Source organism: Prunus persica, chromosome G3 (assembly GCF_000346465.2).
Source record: "Prunus persica cultivar Lovell chromosome G3, Prunus_persica_NCBIv2, whole genome shotgun sequence".
In the NCBI taxonomy this organism is placed as follows: domain Eukaryota; kingdom Viridiplantae; phylum Streptophyta; class Magnoliopsida; order Rosales; family Rosaceae; genus Prunus; species Prunus persica.
In genome coordinates this window covers 17,289,611-17,312,828 of record NC_034011.1, presented here as the reverse complement: position 1 = coordinate 17,312,828, position 23,218 = coordinate 17,289,611, and the positions used below count along the sequence as shown (strand labels likewise).

The 23,218-nt window shown below is 39.6% G+C and overlaps 1 long non-coding RNA gene across 1 annotated transcript; it reads left to right on the top strand.

Annotated features, from left to right (window-relative positions):
* Positions 268 to 2,557, top strand: LOC109947809. The gene is made up of 5 exons (XR_002270585.1): positions 268 to 557; positions 1,234 to 1,321; positions 1,453 to 1,544; positions 1,660 to 2,059; positions 2,278 to 2,557. It is a non-coding gene; the product is annotated as an uncharacterized LOC109947809 (long non-coding RNA).

The following is a 23,218-nucleotide window of genomic DNA, read 5'->3' as shown; positions in this document are numbered from 1 at the left end:
AACTTATACCGACAACCTAATATTGGCGAATGAGCAGTTTAGTCAGTACTAGGAATCATTACTGGCCAAGTAAAGTTGTTTGCCACTACTAAATAATACTAATAAAGTCTTTGGTCAGTACAAGTTTTACTGACGAGCAACAGCGCCAGCCCCTTTAAGGGCAGAAAGCCAAAATATTAAACGCTTAAATTTGTAGATATCAGGAAGCCAAATTTTTTCACTGACGAGTTGGTTTGCCAATACTTGACTTAAATATAATTTTTTTTACTTAAACTTTCTCTTTACTTCCTTCAAATCGACTCTCTCTCTCATTGACCAAAACAGACCATATCTTCTCTCTCGTCTTTTTCTTTCGTTTTTGGTTTTGCTCTCTGTCACTCACTTTCCCTTCCTCATTTTTTTTAATTGAAGAAGAAATTGTTTTCTTCCTTAGAGCTATTGGAGTTAGAGGAATCATGTGGTAGTTTGATTTTCGTATCAATTGGTTCAGATTGACAGAGAGATTCAATTTGGGGGTTTTCTTTGCTCTTTTCAGTTGGGGTTGATTCCCTGTTCTGGTGAGATTTCTGTTCCTATTTCTTTTATTTTTTTCAAGTATTTGAGTATAGGCAATGACCCACGAATCCTTCTGATTAGTTATAAATTAGAATACAAAAATTTTAAGATGCAGACATGGACGATGTACCAGTTGTATAGATGAAAGGCTGATTATATCCTTTGATTTTTTAAAGCTCTTGTTTCAATCTTTTATTATTTGTTGATCAAGTCTGGGGCTTGTTTATTTGTTTTTGGGAGCTTTATCTTCTGTTTTGTTTTGTTTGGGTTGGGGTTCTGTTTTCTTTTTCTGTTGGGGTTCTGGTGGTTTGCCCTGGGGGATTTTTGTCCTCTTTCTTGTGTTTCTTTTCTTTCTTGTTCTTAATAAAATTGTTTCTACTAGAAAAAAAAGTATTGCGAGTATTTTGCTTTTATATATGTGTGAGTTGATATATTTCGGTTAATATGCATACTTTATTTATTTGTTATAATGTGGTCCACTTGTTTGGTGTTATTTATTCTTTTCTTCAGTTCAATGAATGTACAATTTCTTGTTTAATTTGGTTTTGCTTGTGAGTTGAAGTAGATGGTGTTGAGGGTCATCCAATTGAGAGACAATAGATTGTTTTGTATTGAAATGCTGAAGTAATAGTTTTTTTTTTATACCAATGATGTCTGATTAATTTGTTACCACTTTAGATGAGTAGTTCTGGAGATAGTTCACAAGAAGGGCTCAATGTTGACTTGGGGGATGGTCTAGAGGGAGATGGTTCTGCAAGTGGTACTGGTATGTTGGTTTTTCCTTTTTTCTTTTAATAAACTGGTATGTTTAAATCATTACATAAATATATTGTCTATGGGATATATGAGAAACTTATTACCTTTGTATTGAGCAGTTAAAATTAATTTTTCATGTAGGCAATGACGCAAAGCAAGGTCGGGGTCAAGGGATATGCAACTAGTGTCTAAATAACATGAGAAAAAGTATCAGACTCCAGCAAACTTGATGCGTGGGACACTCTCGTGTTTCTTATTCCTAAAATTATTGAATACTTAGTGCATGTATGTGAGTTTATTAGTTATATATTTTAGAGTTGATGTAAGACTACCTTATTGTGGATGCAGGGCACCATTGAATTTTGTCCTGAACAGCAGCCTTTGATTCATGTCTTCAAGGATGTATGTATAAATGAAGAATAATGAAAAATTGTGGAGAAGTTTCAAGAGTGATTTGAAGTAAGCTTATTATAAACCTTTCGAAGGAAGTGAAAGACGGTGGCAATGTGGGGATTCTCGTGTAGACCCAAACCAGTGGCGGCTGTTGTTTGAACATTAGGAAAAAGATGAGATTGCAATACGTATTATTACACAACAGTCAATATATATATAATCTGTGCAATGATTAAGCATGTTTTGCTTTTGCGAATAGTAGGAACAAGCTAAATGAAATGCTGAAAATTGGAGTAAACAAAAGTTGAATCACACATCTGGCACAAAGTCTTATGCTCGAAGCAAAGCACAATATGTAAGTTTATGAGGCACATGAATGTTTATTCTTTTTTCTTGTTCATTGTTCTTTATGTTCTTTTATTTGTTCAAGTATATGAAAAACTGAAATGTAGAGGTCCAGAAGACTAATTGTACAATTCATCATTGTAGATTTTATTGGTTTGGTTAATCTATGATGACCATAGAATTTGATGGAGAATGATGAACTGAATATGTATCTTTGTTTTTTGTTAGGCTGAAATGCAGGAAAACTTTAAGGGATTAGTTGAAGATGAATGTCCTGATAATTTAAAGGCATGAAGAAGAGCTTTGGTTGGGCAACTAAAGTTTTGGAACTCTACTGATGTAGGCAGACCTTTGTAATATTTGGCTATTGTAAATTGTAATCCACATTGGTACTTTATATTTTATAAGAATGGTTGTTGTATCTTGTATAGTTCAATCTTTCAGTATTGTACTTATAATTGTCATTACATTTTTAATATGAATTAAAAAAAAAATTAGGAATGAAAAATGTGCAGATTATATTACAAAAGAAAAGGCATTTGAAGGAAGTATATTTAATGGTGCATTAGCTCAAAAAAGAATTGAATTGACAAACAATCCTGGCATTTTTTCTTTTGGTTAAGAAACAATCCTGGTGAATGTTTGGCCATTGGTATTGAAACAATAATCCTCACAAAAGCTTCTTTAATACTGGCCATTTGTTTTGTCAGTAATAAATTGAAGTCACTTTATGACTTGTGTCAGAGACAAACCTATACTGACGAATATGTTACAAAAGTTGGTCAGCATTAGTATTACTGACATGACTTTTACTGACAAGCCTTATTTCCGTCGCTGCACTCGTCAGGAAGCCATTACTGACGAATTTTCGCCAGTAATCAGGTTTCTACTGACCATAGAGCGTTGTCGGTATAAGCTAAAATTGTAGTAGTGGGATCCAACACTCTCCCTCCTTAGCTTTTTTTTATTTTGGCTATCTTTCTAGCATATAAATTTGAAAATTGAATTGTGAAAGTTTAATTGGGGCATCTCTTTCTTTCATTTCCTTGTGTGTGGTTGGGGTCCTTGTTATGTATTATCTCTTATCTTCCTATGATGTAAGGTCATTTTCAAATAGGGATAATTTTATAAGAAATTGTGTCAGATTACATTTTAATCGTCTTCAACAACAAATGATTAAATTTAATATTTTAATGGTTTTAGTATATTATGTAAATTTATTAATTAATTTAATTAAACTATTATTTATATCCTGTTTAAAATACATTTTAGAAGAGAAAATATTTTGGGATAGGATTTTTGACACCCTCGCGTCTCCAGCACTCCTTTCCTCCATTGTTGCTGCACTGTGATAGGAGTATCACTAGAACGTGGCTGAGAGTTGGGAGTCCCCTCAATTATCCAGGTATAATATATATCCGTTGCTAAAGGTGCCTAAGAACAGAAGTATTGGGAATCGATGCGTATGATATAGTCATACGCTTCGGATATTATCCGATGCTAAAGATTATTTACAGCATCGCTGTTTACATAACCTCCGATGCATAAGTTGTTACCATGTGCCAAAAGAGGTTGATCTCTGATGCCTAAACGTTTAACAACATCAGGGAATATATTAGCACTGATGTTAAATACTCATTATAGCATCAAAGGTTTTCATTATCCTGATGCATGTTATGACTTACTACATCAAAAAAAATGCGACTATTGTGGCAAATTATGATCTATGCCTTCATTTTTCATGTTTATGTTGAAGTGGAAAGCCTACAAAAATGGTTTTACTTTCTACAAATATTATTAACTCTTCTAATTATAGGCTTTGGTTCTCATGGAGTGCTATTATTGGTTTTAGAAATTACACTTTACTTTATTACCCTTAGAATATCAATCCAAATCATGAAGAGTAGCCCATTGCACATTAAAAAAAAAAAAAAAGAGCAATACAATTAGAATTCAATCATTTACAAAAAATATACAGATTCACTATAATTTTCAAATGCAATTGTGTGTTAGGTGAAGTAAGTGTGATTAATAAACTCAATTGTATAATTCAGATTTTCAGTTCCCCTAGGCCTATAAATAATGAGGTTCTCCAAGCTTGTAAAGACATCCCAAGGGGGAGAGCTCTCAAACACTTCTCTAGAGCTCCCCTCCCTTCTCTCCCTCAAATTCTCTTAGTTTTCCTTTATAGTTCTCAATTGTTGTAACAAAATCCTAAAGTTTTTGAGTTCTAATTTAATTTTCATTGTAATGTAATTTCTTAGTTTTCAAGTTTGATTAGTTTCCAAGTTTCAATTATGGTTTTTGTTCGTATTCATTATGCTTATAAGTTAATATGCTAGTTTGAATGATTGATCACCATTAAGGCTTGCATGTTAGCTATCTTGGTTTGAATTAAGAGCAGACACCGTGCTTTAATTCGAATTGAACTATGAATAGGAAAAGTGTGTATAGAATCCGACAATCGGGATTAGATACATACTTGATTGTTTAAAATGTTCTTCTATGCTTAATGGATTCCTAATGCTTAATTTTAGGTTAGAAAACAGATGATCAAATTAGGGAATTAGGAATATAAGGTTAGGGCCAGACACCATGGCTTAATCATACTTTAGCTAGAACCAATCCATGAATCATACCTTGTTTCAATGTACAAACCTTTTTTCTGGCGGCCTAGAATTGCAACAAACAACGGGGACTTGCCTTGAATTTCTGTGTAAACCTTGCATGTCTCAAGGCGATGTGCCTACGCATGTGGGTGCCGAAGGCGAATGGATGCCAAAGGTGACACAAAGCTTGCATGTTGCAAGGCAATGTGGCTAGGCATGGGGGTGCCGAAGGCAAAAGGGATGCCGAAGGCACAAAGCTTGCATGTCGCAGGGCGATATGCCTAGGCACGAGAGTGCCGAAAACAAAAGAGATGCCGAAGGCAAAGGGGATGCTAAAGGCACAAAGTTTACATGTCGCAGGACGATGTGCCTAGGCACAGAGGTGCTGAAGACGAAGGGATGCCGAAGACGACACAAAGCTTGCAAGTTACAAGACAATGTGGCTAGGCACGGGGGTGCTAAAGGAGAATAGCAGCCAAAGGCGACACAAAGCTTGCATGTTGTAAGACAATGTGGCTAGGCACAGGGGTGTCGAAGGGCGATGTGCCTAGGCACGGGGGTGTCGAAGGGCGATGTGCCTAGGCACGGGGGTGCCGAAGGCGACACAAAACTTGCATGTCGAAGGGTGATGTGCTTAGGCACTGGGGTGCCGAAGATCCTCAAACCATTCTGGCAAAGCTGTTAGATTGGGGCAGCTACTCATTTCCAAGCAGTGTAGGGTCTTTACATTTTCCAATCCTTCTGGCAGAGAATCAAAACAAGGACAGTCCAGAACGATCAAACTTCAAAGAGAGGAGAGGTGTTGCACACCGGCTGGAAAGGAACCACGCTTTAGATAGTACATGATAGTCAAGTGCTCAAGCAATGTGAGCTGTTCCAAACTCGACGACAGAGAAGTTAGTTCACTGCAGTTTTCAATGGACAAAGTTCGAAGCGAAACCACACCTGCAATTCCACAATTTGGTAGGGATGTTAGACCGTGACAGTCACTAATCTCTTCTGTACTGCTTTTTCTTCTATTAGCTTCACTATCTCAACAAGCCCTTGTTCAGCGGCCAAATACAAAGGGGACTTTTGTTCTTTATTAATGTAAAGTGAAACGGCAGGATCGGCCTCTATCAAACACTTGGCTACTAATTGGTGACCTCGAATCAGGGCCTCGTGCAAGGCAGTGTTTTCCTCATTATTTTTCATCCTCAGCAATGTCAATACATCACCAGTATTTTCAACGTCTGTTGTTCCTCGTGCTTCACGCAGAAGAGTGTTTGTTGTCGTATCTACATCCCCAGCTTTGGCTGCAATGTGAAGCGCGGTGTCGCTTTCAAAGTTTTTCTCTAACAAAAGGGGCTTGTGTTGTTGTAAGATCTTGGCTGCTAGTTCGACATGGCCGGAGCTCACAGCTATGTGAATGAATGTGTTATTCTGGGAGCTTCGTCGAGACAGAAACTGAACTCGGATATTGGGATCCCGAAGTTTCTTTTCAATAGTATCGTGAAATTGATTTGTTTTGCCCTGAGTAGCATAGCTATACAGCTGCTGGTACAAGCACAAGTTATCAGCATCACCATCTGTTTCCTCAGAGTCCTGTATTTGATGATGCGCTTCCATTTCCTGTGATGGTAGTTTCGTTACAGCCCATACCTCCCTATTAGTTAACAGCTCCATATATGGACTTCAGCGTTGCTTTAGATTCTGATCTGCACAACGTTGCAGAGATTGATCAATGAGTGCCTATGAGTGCCCTCTTAATTATATCAACTTAACTATATATATATGATTACAGATAATTATTACTTGTATCGCATCAATACTCAGTGCCCTAACAATAATGTGAGACAGAGACAAAATACTTTTAATCAATTGATTGTGGATTGGGCGGGGAACTGACCCAATACAAAGTTCTTTTCTATGCCTCAATTAAGAGGACTTCCATATTCATCTAGCGCGAAATGGGTAACTGACAGAGAATGACAGTGGAAATGACATAACTTTATCGGAATATTTCTCTATTCAGACAACTTGAAAGAAAAAGGAAGTACATAAACAACTCAGCCTGAAGATTTCTCTATTCAGACCTAGTACATAAAATTAAAATGGAGATTGAAGATTTCTCTATTCAATCTTGTACAAGGAAATATCATACCAAGAGTTGGCAGAGCAAGATAAAGAAAATTCCTCAGGAGTTGTCAACTGGGAAATTCAGAGAATGAAAAGGAAGGTTGTTTCAAGCTTTTGAGCTGGGTTTATAGACGTTGAGTTTGGTTTTTTGTTGGTTGAGTTGTCTTGACAGGACCCGCCCCGAATTTCCTAAAACCCGAGACGAATCCTATGAAAATTCCCGATATCATCCCGATGTCGGGCCCACTTCTAAAATTATATCCTCTTTTCCAAAAGGAATAAGGGCGCGAGACTATCTGCCAAAATTTCAGCAGAGTTTCCCCTGTAAATTGAACATTTCCCCAAATTTCAACCTGCACAAAAACACATTTAATATCCACAACTGGCAGCATGCACAAGATAATTTCATGCAAATCACATAATTGGCCTCCGGCCTTCAAATAATTCGAAACAAACCACCAAGCACGCTGTCAAATCAATTCATATCTATGTCCGCAGCTGCACTTAATAACCTTAGGCTGCCTACGTACCTTCACTGAGGGATCAAGCCACACGTAGTTCTTTCCTCTAAAACCCGATTCCAAACACATACAATACTTTTATTCATCTCTTTGTTATGCACAATATCTCCCCATACGCCGGTACTACCAACGTCACGTATAGGGTCTGTTAACACGCCAGATAACATACGCTACGTGCGACCTCAACATACTATCACATAATCTCCCCATACACCGGTACTACCAACGCCACATATGGGGTTTGTTCGCACGCTGGATAACCTACGCCACGTGGGACCTAACAATCATATAATCTCCCCATATGCCAAAAATTCCAACGCCACATATGGGGTCTGTCTCAACATCGAAAAATTCTATGCCACGCGAGACCTCAACATCATATCACAATATCTCCCCATACGCCGGTACTACCAATGCCACGTATGGGGTCTGTCAACACGCCGGATAACGTATGCCACGTGCGACCTCAACATACTATCACATAATCTCCCCATACGCCGGTACTACCAACACCACGTATGGGGTCTGTCCGCACGCCGGATAACCTACACCACGTGGGACCTAACAATCATATGGTGGTACTTATTATGTAATCAAAATCCAGGGAGGTACCTGAGGTAGTGCGTATAGCACTTCAAATTGACATTCTAAATTCTTTTCATACATTTATACCTATATTTAAATATATAAGTTAAACTCTAGTATTGTATGAACCTCAACAACATCCCAAGTACCCCACACATCACCAATACTTTACCAAAAATGCTAAATTAACTATTAATTATAAAAATAGTTTCAAATAAACCATTAAATTCATAAGCCTAACAATTCCATCACAAAGCCATGCTATTCATTTAAAAATAAGGTCCAAGAGTTTCCTACAATAATAATAAATAGTCTAAAAATCTCAACCTAATCAACACCGCTCGAGACTTGTCATTAGGGTCATTATAATCCTTCTAGGAAGGTAAAACTGCCCCGGAAGACTCAAGGTCAACCAAGGGTCAAACTACCCACGTTTGGTCAAACGGGCCCAAGGTGCCCACGACCTCCAAATTCCGATCTGAAAGTTCCTATAGGTTCCATAAGGTTTAGGATATACGTCCTACAAATTTGGTTCAGATCGGAAGGTCGAATCACTCACGATCGCACGATCTGACGGTTATTATAAACATAAGATTTAAATTATTAAATCGGAACATCCGAGGTTTCGATTCATTATCTGTGAATTCCTACACGATCCTAGAATTGCCTAGATTAACATATATTAAATTCAAGACCATCCAACAGTCCCAACCTACACGATCTGGATAACGCGCAATAGGCGATATCCGTTCGGGACTCAAAAGGTATCCAAGTTGAAATCCGAGCACACCTATGCACTCGTGAGAATCAGGAGATTATATCGGGACATAGTGCCCTTTTTCTACAGTGCCCACGCACCGCCGCACACATTGGCAGAGCGTGGGTGCCCAAAGCGATTACGCGTCGTCGAAAAATCTCAAAACCAAGCCTCCAAACTCCTACCCTAAGCATAACACCCTATTTGGAACCACTTTTGTTCTTGGACCTAACTTAAAAACTGACTGAAAGTGGCCGGAATCACGATCCCAAAATTGGCCGAATTTCAATTCATAAATCGAATTACCTACACTCGGAATTGATCGAATCCTACCCAACAGGCAGCTAGAGCATGAAAAGTAGGTGCGAAACCATACCGTGATCGCCAACAATAGCGGCCGGAGGAGGGAGATTGGAGCCGGCGAAGCTCGAGCGAAAACCGGTCAAAAATCGTGTTTTTTCGGTGGCTAGAGCGGCTACCGATGTCGGGGAAGGGCCGGGTCGTGACTCCGAGGCCGAATCGGTCCTTTTGGCATCGGTCCCGTTCGTAGCCGCGGCTGGTGGCCGGAGTTTCAAAGAGAGAGACCGTCCGGGGGGGGGGGGGGGGGAGAGAGAGAGAGAGAGAGAGAATCTGATTTTTATAAAAATCCCATTTTGAAATAATTACGATTGTGCCACTGAGTTTCTTTTGATCATAACTTCCTCGTTACAACTCCAAATCGAGCCCATTATGTGTTTACGAACTTATCTCGTCGAGCTCTACGCAACGGTATAGCTGAAATTCTCAAATTCCTTACGATTGTGCCACTGAGTTTCTTTTGATCGTAACTTCCTCGTTACAACTCCAAATCGAGCCCACTATGTGTCTACGAACTCATCTCGTCGAGCTCTACGCAACGGTATAGCTGAAATTCTCAAATTCCTTCTCGGTCAAAAAGTCAACTTAAAACCAAATAAAATATTCTAGGGGCAAAAATGGTATTTTCTTTGAATAAATTAATATTTACTAATTTATTTAGGACCGGGTCGTTACATGTCTGTCCTTTGCTGATGATTTTTCCTTCAATTTACAGAGAATGGAGGTCGGTTGAATGGACTAGCAGTCAATTTGAAGTACCCACTTGCCATTGGTTTTGGTGAGTGGGTCGTGTGCATATATAAGTAAACCCAAAAAAGTTGCTAAGAGGCTTTGATGTGATTTGACAGAAGTTATCACTATTAGACTTAAAGAAATCCAAAATATTAGTCCACTTGTCATTGATTGGTGGGTGACAGCCAAAAGTAGCTAACTAAAATACAAAAAGAAATGGAGAGATAATGACCACCATCTCTACTTCTTTCTTTATTCATTCTTTAAGCCTACTTGAATATTATTTTATTCTTCTTTCAACCTTTGTGTAGACTTTTCACGTTTTGAACTTTGGCTTTATTTTAATATTCTTCACAGAGAATATTACACTACTACATTTTATGATTTGCGCGACGAAGACAATTTCGTCGCGCAGAGTTGAATTTGATCGCACACAATCAAGCGCGACAGAAAATTCGTCGCGCGTAATCTGTGGTGCAAAGATCGTGAAGAAAGACTTTGCGCGACTGATTGTATCATCATCGCGTAAATTTGTGCGACGGTTACCCTTCGTTACACAAAAGGTTCAGAGACGGCGCAATAGTTCGTCGCACAAACTTATGCGCGACGAAAAAGAGTTTGTCGCCACAACGATGCGCGGCGATTAATATTCATCGCGCAATACGTCTCGTACACATTTGCGGCACCAAGAGATATTCGTCGCGCAATTCGTGTCTACACGTATTGCGCGACGAAAGATCATTGTCGCGCATACGATTTTTGCGGGATAAAAATTTTCGTCACGCGGTATGTGTCTTAGATATTTGCGGCACAAACAGATCTGACTCTGAAGAGTGGCCACCTGTGCTGTCAAAGCAGTGACCTGACTGTTTGACTGCGCTGATGAACCAGGTCTGGGTTCCCTTCGCCTGGCATTCCCTATCCCTCGACAATATGTCCCCGGTCTCCTCCCGAGAGTCTGATCCAATGTCTCCGTCAAGATCTGAAACCCAGCATCCTGTGGAGGATCCACAGACTCGATCGAAGTATCGGGAGGAAGTTGGGAGGCGGACTCCTGAAGAACCAACTGGCTCTTCTCCACCATCGTCGTCTGTTTAGCATAACATAAAATATAAATTAAAACATTCATATAATAACCTTTAAACTTGAATGCGTAATATAATAATTAAAATTAAATAATACTTACATGAAGGGACTCGGCCAACTCATTCCCAGGTCGAACATAAACGTCGCCAAAGACATCGATCTCTGAGAATTTGGACCCCCCTAAATTGAACAAGAGAAGAAAAATATTAGTACGAAAAAAATAAATTAAGAATAATTAAAAATTAAAAATTAAATAAAAATTATTTTATTATTACCTGCCGCCGTGCATCCATCCTATAGGAGAAGGGCCTGGAACCCGAATGATGGAGAAGAGTCTTCTTCTTCCTATTGCCCTTATTGACTTTGGCTTTATTCTGTTATACAAAAAATAAAACGTATTAGTTGAAATAGAAATTAAACATAAAACATTAAAAAAAATATTAATAAGAAAAATATAATAAATTTGAAATTCATATTACAAATTACCACAAAAGCAGGCGCCTGAAAATGAGCGCAGAGCCACGCCCAACTATCCTCCCGCCCCTCAAGCTCCTTCGGGCAACCCTCCTGAAGAGCGACTTCTGGATCATCAAACGCCTCAAAATAGTGGTTCAAGTCGCTCTTCCACTGTTTGTACCTCTCAGAGAAGAGTCTGTTGACGTATGCCAACGACTCGTCGTCCAGGTCCTCCAAGTTGTAGTTCGTCTGCAATAAATTAATTACATACATTTAAATAATAGAAATATAAAATTTGAAAGAAAAAGAATTAAAAGGCCTACATACTGACAACTGGCCGTGAACCTCCGTCTTGGTCTCGTCAGGCATCACCTTCCAAGACTTCCATTTCATCGGCCAATGGCTCCGAATGACATGACCAATGTCGTGGGCCAAGGAGCTATGCAACTCTGCCGTCGGTGCAGCCCGATGTCGCTCGTTGTATCCGATGTTTATATGACTGTTGGTCACCCGGGTGACCTTCACCGTCTTCAACTGCCGACACGGCCCTCGGGTGTTCTTCTTGGCTGCAAAGAAAGATGACATTAATGTTAAATAAATAATAAATTTAACTAAAAAATACACACACAAATAAAAACAAAAACAAAAACCAAAACAAAAATAAAAACAAAAATATAAATAACTGGAGTTTAAGGATATCTATACCTGGCTGTGACCCCGACGCATCAGTGGATGTGGGGTCGGTGGTGCTGGCGGGCTGATGACGCCGCCTGGCGCTAACAGGCTGTGCCACTGATGAAGCTGATGAAGCAGGTGCCTGGGACCCCGTGGGACCAACTGCCAAGTGGTCCATCAGTGCTGGCGCAGTGGCAGCAGATGTCGGCTGAGCCGGGGGTTTTGAACTTTGCGTAGTCGTCACCGCCCTACGACGTCTAATCAGGTCTGACATATGCACAATTTCATTAATACACGTACAAATTAATAAAATATACGAATATTTGAAAGCACATACAATTTTATTAAGATTCTTGACGTAGGGTTTGCGAGTTCGGAGTATCCGGGACTCTGATCCACGATTCGTCGAATCCTAGATGATCCTAGAAATACAAGGTACACCATACATGAGTTTGAGTTCGATCCAACGGTCCGAACATAACAAACCCGGAAATCGCACAATAGGCAAAATCCGTTCGAGACTCAAACGGTAACCAAATTCCAATCCGAAAATACCTACGCGCTCGTGACAAATAGGGGATTGCACTGGGACCCACTGCAGGATTGCTACAGTAACCCACGCGCCACCACAGGCGCCGGCAGCGCGTCGGTGTCCAAAGCGATACCAATCGCCGGAAATTTCTAAAACTAAGGGCCAAGGTTCCTACCCTAGGTTCAAAACATCAATTGGAGCCACTTTTGTTCTCGGACCTACCCCGAAAAATGGCCAGAAGTGGCCGGAATTGAAATTCAAAAACCCGCCGAAACTTAGGGTTTCAAATCCACTGACCTATTGCAACAATTACATAAATCCTACCCAACCATCAGCTAAAGCATCTAAAATAGGACAGAAACCATACCTCAATTGTCGGATTTGGTCGCCGGAGGAGAGAGAATGACGGCGGCGCAGATTCGGTGAAAACCGAGAAAAAGGGCGGCTGGCTCGACTGTGACGGTGGGGAACCTCCGGGGTACCAGCGTTGTGGCGGCGCCGTCCAAAATCCACTGGGGTAGGGGGCTGAGCTGACGGCGGAGAGAGAGAGAGAGAGAGAGAGAGAGAGAGAGAGAGAGTTAGGGCAGAAAAGTGAAGCTGGGGAAGAAGGAGGCTATCGCGTCGTTTCTGTAATTTTATTCGAGTTTGCGCGACGAACAACCAAAAGCGTTGCGCAAAATATTTTAATTGACACTTGCGCGACGACATAATTATAACCTCCGTCGCGCAATATTGTAAATCCCAAATTTCGGTATCAGGGTAGTTTTTGCGCGACGCATAGTATCATATATTCGTCACGCAATGTTGTCAATCCGTCAAAATTTTAGGACTTAGGGTTTAGCGGGAGAGATTGAAAACTTTGCGCTACGCTGCCCTTGTTTCGTCGCGCAATGTTGTCAATCCGCCAAAATTTTGGGACTTAGGGTTTAGCGGGAGAGATTGAAAACTTTGCGCGACGCTGCCCCTGTTACGTCGCGCAATGTTGTCAATCCGCCAAAATTTTGGGACCTAGGGTTTAGCGGGAGGTATTGAAAACTTTGCGCGACGCTACCCCTGTTTCGTCTCACAATGTTGTCAATCCGCCAAAATTTTGGGTTTATTGTTTATTTGCAGACATATTGCGCGACGAATGACGACAGCGTCGCACAAATCCTCTTTCTGTAAACTCTCAAAAATATTTACCTAAGTGTCCGAGGAGGACGAGTGTGAAAGAGGGGTGGCTGAGATTGCCCGACGAAGAACGCTTGTTTCGTCCTGCAAATCCTCTTTTTGTAAACTCTCAAAAAATTTTGGCTAAGTGTCCGAGGAGGAAGAGTGTGAAAGGGGGTGGTTGAGATCGCGCGACGAAGAACGCTTGTTCGTCGCGCAAATCCTGTTTCTGTAAACTCTGAAATTTTTTTGGCCAAGTGTCCGAGGAGGAAGAGAGTGAAAGGAGGTGGTTGAGATTGCGCGACGACAAGTTGCGGTTTCGTCGCGCAACACTGTTATTTGCAAGCTTTGGGCAACCAACGAAACATATTCGTCGCGCAAACTCTAAACCCTAAACCCTAAACCGCGGAAACCATAAACCCGAAACTAGTTTTAATGATCCAACCGGAAAACTTGTTTTTTTATATTTCGAGATCGTATACGCCGAAAATCTGACAAAACAAACGTTAAGAGATCAAGTAACGGTACAAAACTTTTCGACGGTTCTAAATAAAAAGTCATGATTTAACGGTTATTTTAACTCCAATTTTGATGATTTTTTACAGCTACTTTTCTTGACCCTATATGAATACAATTACTGAATTTGATCTTCAATTTAAGATGTTTACACTAGGGTGATACCACATAATCTTATGTTATACTTAACGAAAGTATAAGTAAACTATTCGTTGTTGGTGAATATATGGTTTTGATGGCATACGCATTCTACGAAAGTAGTTTCAATAATCCAGCCATCAAACGTGTTTGTTTATACTTCGAGATCTTAGGCCCCAAAAATCAGAAGAAAAAAAACATTTAGAGATCAAGTATCGGGACAAAACTTTTGAACGGTTATAAATAAAAAGTCATGATTTAACGGTTATTTTAACACCGATTTTGATGATTTTTTACAGCTACACTCCATGACCTTATATGAATACAATGAACTAACTCGATCGTCAATTTTGAATATATATTTGTATATAACATATATTATAAAAGAATATATATTTGCGCTACGAGAAGTATTGTTCGTCGCACAAAATTCCTTCGCGTGACGGATGAGAATTTGTCGCGCAATGTTTTAACTTTACGCGACGACTGTGTTCTAGGTCACGCAAACTTTGCGCAACGAGGTGTTCTTGGTCGCGCAAAATTGCATCGCGTGACGGATAATAATTTGTCGCGCAATTTTTTAACTTTACGCAACGACTGTTTACTGGGTCACGCAAACTTTGGCGACGAGGTGATCTTTGTCGCGCAAGGGTTATCGTTTTTGAAAAATGTTTGGTGTCAATAATTTTCAAACTTTGTATGAAAATGGTTTGGATATATTTATTTATCAATGTTTTATAACAAATGTTTTATCATTTTCATTTTGTAAACGTGTTTTGTCAAAAAAAAATTTAAAAATTAATATTAAAAGGGTTTGGATATATTGATTTATCAATGTTTTATAACTAAATTTATTTTAATAATGTTTCAGTTGTCCACATATATAAGGTTTGGATATAACAACTACATATATTCAAACTTTTGTATTACACAAAGTCTGTACATTAGCATAATAAAATTACAAAAAATTTAATTATTCATCATCTGAACTATAAGAACTTTCGTTATCGTCGCTATCATCACTTTCGGTTTCCCAATCCTCCTTCTCCTCCTCTATAACTACATCATCTGCGTTGCTCGGGCCCACTGCAACATCGAATCTAGGAAGATCCCCGAGGTCAATTGTAATTGACTGAATCGGTATTTCGATTGAAGACACTCCTTGTATTTGAAACGGTTCTTGTATAACATGTGTATCTCGAAGTGTTTCCGCATCATTTTCCATTGAAGATTCTAAACGTTGGTCAGCCACATTGTCGACGTCGTTGTCAGTTGGGTCTAGTTCTGGTATAGCATACACGTTCCTATGATCCATCTTCTGAACAACTTTCCAATTGCTCCCAGCTTTAGGGTCATCTAGATACACAATTTGTGTTGCCATGTTTGCCAAAATGTAAGATTCGTCATCATACCAAGTTCTATTAATGTTCATAGACAGTAAGCCATGGTTGATTTTAACACTTCCCGGCCTATTTGGGTTGCTATCAAACCATCGACACTTAAACATAATCACTTGGTATCGATCTTTGTAAAGCAATTGAACGACAGTTGTAAGTTTGCCATAAAAATCAATGTTCGTACTTTCGTCTCCACCTGGGACATGGACACCGCTGTTTTGCGTACACAACTTGTCATCTCGTGCAGCCCCCAAAAATTTGACACCGTTAATATAACAACCCGAAAATAATTCAGCGCGAATTGGGCAAAACGCCAAGTTATATAACTTATCACTGTAAGTGGGGGAATTCGATGATTTCAACTTATTCACCTAATATAATACAAAACCATTCACATGTTAGTCTGACAAAATTAAATACTACAATTTATATTTGTCAAATACAAAACACTTATAACTTACATAATCCAAAAACCATTGTGGAAACAATTCACGGTGTTTCTGGGAAACTAAATGTGATGGATGTTCTCGCGCCATCATCTCTTCATGCTTATCTAAGTATGCCATTATCTCATCACAATTGTTCAGTACGAACCAATGCGCTACCTCCATGTCATTTCTAGAAAACGACTCTCCTCGTCCAGGATCTCCAAAGGGTCGTGCGCTTTGGGCAAAAACAGAAAGTTTTTCCTTTCTCATACCTCTGTCGTTATTGCGCTGAGGACGATTGAAAGCCGTCTCCACATCCTTTAAATACATTTCACAGAAGGTAAGCGACTCATATTGAACCCACGCCTCTATAATTGATCCTTCGGGCCTCGTCCTGTTGCGTACACTTTTTTTCAGCTCTCCGAGAAGCCTGTCAAAATAAAACGATATGATACAAATTAGCAAGTCTGTGATAATAATGCATACATAAACGATAAGGATTATATACCGTTCTATTGGATACATCCAGCGATAGTTGACAGGACCAGCAAGCAATGCCTCTTCTGGCAAGTGGACCATCACGTGCATCATACTTGTGAAGAAAGCTGGAGGAAATATCATCTCAAACTTGCATAGGACTTGGACAATGTCGTGGCGCAACTGAAACATGTCTGTCTTTCGCAATGTTTTTGCCGTCAGTTGGGAAAAAAATCTGGACAATAACATGATTGGATTCACAACATCTTCCAGCAATAGATGTCGAATACCTACAGGAAGTAGACGTTGCATAAACACATGGCAGTCATGGCTCTTCAGTCCAGTAAATTTACCCCCATCAACATTCACGCAACGTGCGTTATTAGAAGCATACCCATCAGGAAACTTTACAGACGATACAAACTTTAGAAACTCTTTTTTGTCATTCGGTTTCATAGAAAAGAATGCAAGATCCCTTCTAGCTTTATCACTGTCCCTGTTCATCCATAAACCCCTTCGTATGCCCATTCTTTCCAAATCAAGACGGGCTTTGATTGTGTCCTTTGTCTTGCCCTCGATATCTAGAATCGTGCCAACCAATGTGTCAAATACATTTTTCTCAACATGCATCACATCTAGATTGTGCCTCAATTTGAGTTTCGACCAATATGGGAGCTCCGAAAACATAGGCTTGTGAGTCCAGTTCATATGTGTAGACGGTCTGGTCCGACTAACTGTTTTTCCGAACGGAGCAAAATCCAAACGGTTAAGCTGTTCCAAGATCTCATCACCGGACCATTCTCTAGGTCTGAGGCGACGCTCTGTGTTCCCGTCGAACTCTTTATCTTTTTCCCGCCACTCGTGGTCCCATGGCAACCATCTTCGATGACCAAGGTAACAAACTTTTTCCGCATGCCAACCAGAAGTTACATCTTCCTTGCATACAGGACATGCCATATAACCCTTTGTGCTCCACCCAGAAACCATTGCATATGCTAGAAAATCATTCACAGTCCACATAACTGTTGCCCGCAAAGTGAACATCTTCCCAGTTGATTTATCGTACGTGCGAACACCGTTTGTCCATAAATCCTTCAGCTCATCAACCAGCGGCCTTAAGTAAACATCGATTGAGCTCCCAGGATCCTCAGTTATCAAAACAGTCATCATCATGTATTCTTTTTTCATGCATTTCCAAGGCGGCAAATTATATGGGAATACGAAAATCGGCCAAGTGCTGTGGTGTTGGTTTAGAACCCCATACGGATTGAATCCGTCAGTGGCAAGTCCCAATCTCACATTTCGGGGATCAGCAGCAAACTCGGGGAACGTTCGATCGAACTCTTTCCATGCCTCCCCATCTGCAGGATGCCGCATCACATCATCGTCTACCCGTTTTTCCTTATGCCATCTCATGTCTGTGGCAGTATGCGTCGACATATACAATCACTGCAACCTAGGTTTCAGGGGCAGATAACGCATGAATTTTTGTGGGATCTTAGTCATTCTATTCTGAGATGTCATTTTGAACCTCGACTCATTGCATATAGGGCATGTCTCCAACGTTTCATGCTCCTTGTAGAATAACATGCAATTATTTTTGCACGCATGAATTTTTTCATAACCCAATCTAAGACCATTCAACACCTTCTGCGCATGTTTATGGTCTTTCGGCAAACAATTGTCTGTCGGAAGCATTCTCTTGAAAACTCCCAAAAAGTAATCAAAACACAGGTTCGACATACGATACTTTATTTTTCCGTGCATTAGCTCTACAATGGCCATGAGAACGGAAAAGTTCTCGCACCTCGGGTATAGCTCTTGATTGGCATTTTTTTAACAGTTTTTCATATTGTTCAAACTCCGCGCTGTCTATTGGTGTAGGCACGTCATCTTCCCTTTCATGATTGATGTTGGTTGATGCAAATGGAAAAGCATCCTGTATAATATCCATGACTTGATCATTAGGATCCACAATAGGTTCAACACTGTCCATTCTTGTGGCATTTGAAGACGAAGCATGTTCTAATTGTTCCCCATGAAGGTTCCAAATGCTATATGTCTCAATCATTCCATTCCTCACTAAATGAAATCCAACATTTTCAATTGTCTTCCACAACGTGTTATTACACCTCCTACAAGGACATCGGATTCTAGTTTCACCCGGGTTGTGTCTACGTGCAAACTCAATAAAATCCTCGATCCCATCCAAGTATTCGTCTGCACATCTATTCGGGTTCTGTATCCACCTTCTGCTCATAATTCCTGAAACCACAATCACAACATAACAATCACAACAACTTCATACGAAGTTATAATGTCACCTTATGCCTCCGGTAAGGGCCCTATCCCATTCGGGAATGTATAGTCCTGTCACGTAACCTACGGCTACATGAGATTAGATTTCGACATGGATGAATTTCGGCAGCATCTCGATACAGTTCTTGAGGTGGGCATAGGTATAAATACCTACGTACCACCCGAAGAACGTACCGAGATGACACCAAAATCTCCACAATCGAAACCTAATCCTGTAGCCGTAGATTACGTGACAACACTATGCATTACCAAACTGTCCAAATAGCGGGACAATTTAAGAATTAATTGGACCGCAGTCATGCTTTACGCATCCATGTTCGAAATCCAACTAATCTTGAACGGGAAACTAAATGTTACAAAACATACAAATAAAAGTACGAAGTTAATTTCAATTAACTTCGTACATCACAACACATTGTGCTACGTCACGCACAATTTAACAACATAATATAAATATAACTTCACAAAAAAAAATATACACATAACAAATTAACTTTAACATTTTTAATATATAAAATGAATAAAATACCTTATCAATCGTTCTCCACAAATCGCTAATTACAAATATCCCTAACGAGAACAAAATTAATAGTGTTAGTACGAATTTACATTAATACTTATAAACTAACGATAAAAAATACTTACCCAATCAACGTACTGAATTTCCAGCAAAGGCAGCAATAGAGAGGTTGAGAGAGACGCAGAGGCAAAAAGGAAATTTGTTTCCTTTCTGCCTCTACAATGGCAGAATTCTGATATGAAGAAGAAGGACTTTGTGCGACGAAACATATATTTCGTCGCGCAAAATACTGTCGCGAAAAACCATTTTTCGGTCGCACAAAACGTGTTTTTCCGTCGCGCAAAAACTTGCCGACAAAAAAACTTTTGCGCGACGCAAGAAATTTTCATCACAAAAACATTCATCGCGCAAAAACAAAATTCCGTCGCGTAACATTATGTTTCGTCGCGCAAGAATGTACCGACATCTGCTTTACGTGACGAAATCTAATTCGTCGCGCAAACAAAAATATCCCCCCTCAATTATTTTGGCGCCTAACCTTTACGCGATGAAGTTTCAGATCGTCGCGCTAGGTTTTCTTACGCGACGATTGCTCTCGCCGCGCAAGTGTTTGGCGCCAAAATAAAACCCGGGTTTTTTTTCGCTCACTTTGCACGACGAAGGAGTATATCTATCGCGCTAAGAGATTTTGCGCTTCGAAAATTTTGGTTGCGCAAGTTTTCACTTTTTTGCGCAACGAAACTTTTTTTCCGTCGCTTTATTGCATTTTGCGCGACGAAGATTTATTCGTCGCGCAAATAGAAAAACGTAGTAGTGTTAAATTGTTTCCATCTACCACATTTTCATTTTATTCTTCTTTGCATCAACTCACTTGTGATGAAGTCCCTCCATTGATAAAGTGAAACTTGATTTGCAGCCACTAAGTTTCTCCTCCGAACATGCCTTGATTCATAATGAACTGGGAATGCTAGATTGATCCAATTGCTGCAAATTTCAGATATGTTGTTCTCCACATAAGTAGGATCAACATTCATGAAGAACTCAATTCCATTTGAGCAATGGAGAATCTGATTTAGCATGGTTGCAACTGAATGGTCATCATACACTGCTCTCACGAATAGAGATCATGATTAGTGTTCTGAAGATTCAATACTTGTGCAAATGACGCAAAATGTGGATATATTGTAGTAGACATCCTAATGAACAACTTTCATGAAGAATGAATATTCATTTGAGGAATGGAAGCTGGCCCGAATTGCCACTGTTATCAGCTTTTGCTGTCACTGGTATGCTTCTGATCTTGGATGTCGTGAGGATTCCAAATTTATCCAAATGATCCCAAATATGGATATGTTGCAGTAGACATTCGAATGAACAACTTTCATGAAGAAAGAAAATTTATTAGAGCATTGGAATTAGGCCCGAATTGCTGCTATTAGCTCTTTGCTGGCGCTGTGCATCTGGTATTTTCAGCTTTTAGGATTCAAAATTTGTCCGAATAACTCCAAATTTGGATATGTTGCAGTAGACATAGAGATGAACAACTTTAATGCAGAGCGAAACTTGATTTGAGCTCTGGAAATTGAAGTTTTGGCCCACTCCCTATGACTGCAGCAATGCATGTCTACCCTTATTTTGGCCATTTTGATGTTCATAGAAAACTATCTACTATTTTAGGCAAAAATACAATTTTTGGTACAAACATAAGCCCCCGAGTTTTCATGAATTTGGGCAAAATTTGTGAAAATTATAGCCCTTGAGAATTTTATCTTCTTGCCTCCTTGATCATGAACAAGCCACTGCATTTGGCCATTTGATCCAGAATAACACCACATCATCCATGTATTGGCTGATACCATATTGAAATATTTGTGCCTAAGGCCATATTTGTGATAGACATTGCCATGTATTGGCTATGGAAAAGATGTGATGCTTTTTGGCCTATTGTTTTTATTTTATTGAAAAATAAACACTTAACTAACAAACAACTGAAAATAGAAACCAATTAACTAGACTTAAGTAAAGCAAGAAAACAGAGTTTCAAAGTGCAGTTTTGACAAATCTGACCTCTGTTCAGTTTTTAGCTTTTAACTTTCAAACCACTAGCCTGATTTTGACGTTCTTTGCATCATTGGATTCAGTACGAAAAAACAAAGAACGCTATAGAGGCCAATTTCTGAAAATGTTACCTCACACCATAGGGGGTGGCCAACCATGTTTCACTCCAAGCCTTGCTTCCCTTGCTTCTCTTGAATTTTCAGCATGAATTTCATGTTTTTGTAGGATATGAAGCAAGGTAGGAGGATTGTGCTCCAAAGAAAATGGATGCTCAGGCCCCTTAGACATGGATATTTTTGGGCCACTTTTGGCCTCAAGTTCTAACTTAGTCATTGATGATTTTGGCAAGTTAGTTTTGTTACCCACAACCATATCAATTTCTACCCTGACCATATTTTGGTCTCCCACAACCATATCAATTTCTACCCTGACCATATTTTGGTCTTCGTAAAAATTAACTTGTGAGTCCTCCTTTGTTGGGATCTCCTCATATTTTTGCTCTTGGACCATTTTCTGGTCCTCATCCTTCACCTCGTCCAGATTTTCGATTTTTTCAACAGTAGGAGGAGTTGGTGGTACAAGAGAATTCTCCTGACGCAGTGTTTTGAAAAAACTCCTTAAAACCTTTTCACATTTTTTCGCAAGCTTGGGAGAAATCCTCGCAACCTTGAGATGACAACTTGGACAGATTTTCATTGGGTTCCTCCCAGGCGGTTTCAAGTAATGCGTGAGATTCATTGATTGACTCTGGACAACCATTGAAGAAGTTTTGATCATTACAGCCATAGTTCGGCTTGTAGCATTTTGAATCATTATCTTCCTCATAGCCTATTTACTTGGCTCATGAGTACTTTGATGATAATCAGTTTCTTCCTCATAGCCATAATCGTTTGGCTGAGGATTATTTTGATCAAGGCCATAATTTGGTTCAGGATCATTTTCACTATAATCACTATCTTCTTCATAGCCATAATTGTTTGGCTGATGATTATTTTGCTCATAATCTGTATTTAGCACACAGCCATTATTATTTGGCCGTTGTTTAAGTAGATTTAAAATTCTATCACATTTTTGGAGAATAGCCATATTTTGGTCTGAAACAATATAGTGTCCTGTATTCTCTTCATAGCCATCATTAGTTGGCTCATGAATATTTTCATAATAGTTAGTTTTTAGCACATAGCCATAGCCTGGCACGTAGTTATACTGATTCAAAATAATATTCTCCCCATAGCCATGATTGTTTGGCCAGTAGCTAACTTGATGATTAGTATTAATATTATTATTAGGATAATAATAATAATTTGGATCATAGCCACAATTTGGCCACTCATCTCCATCATCGTCGCTATAGTCCGAATCATAGTCGTTGGGACCATATTGATTCATGACTTGAATTTTGCACTAGATGTCCTACTGGGCGTGCTAAAAATGTTTACCCCGAAAAGGACCCCCTGGCCATTCGCTTGGGGTTTGGCCGTGGAGTTTGTTTGTTGCGATTGCGAAGGCGTGCCACTGTTGGCAGTGAAAAACTCCAATAGACTGAAAATGATAATATTGGAAAATGCGCACCAATATTGACTTTAATCAATTGCTTGTGGATTGGGCGGGGAACTGACCCAATACAAGGTTCTTTTCTATGCCTCAATTAAGAGGACTTCAATATTCATCTAGCGCGAAAAGGGTAACTGACAGAGAATGACAATGGAAATGACATAAGTTTATCGGAATATTTCTCT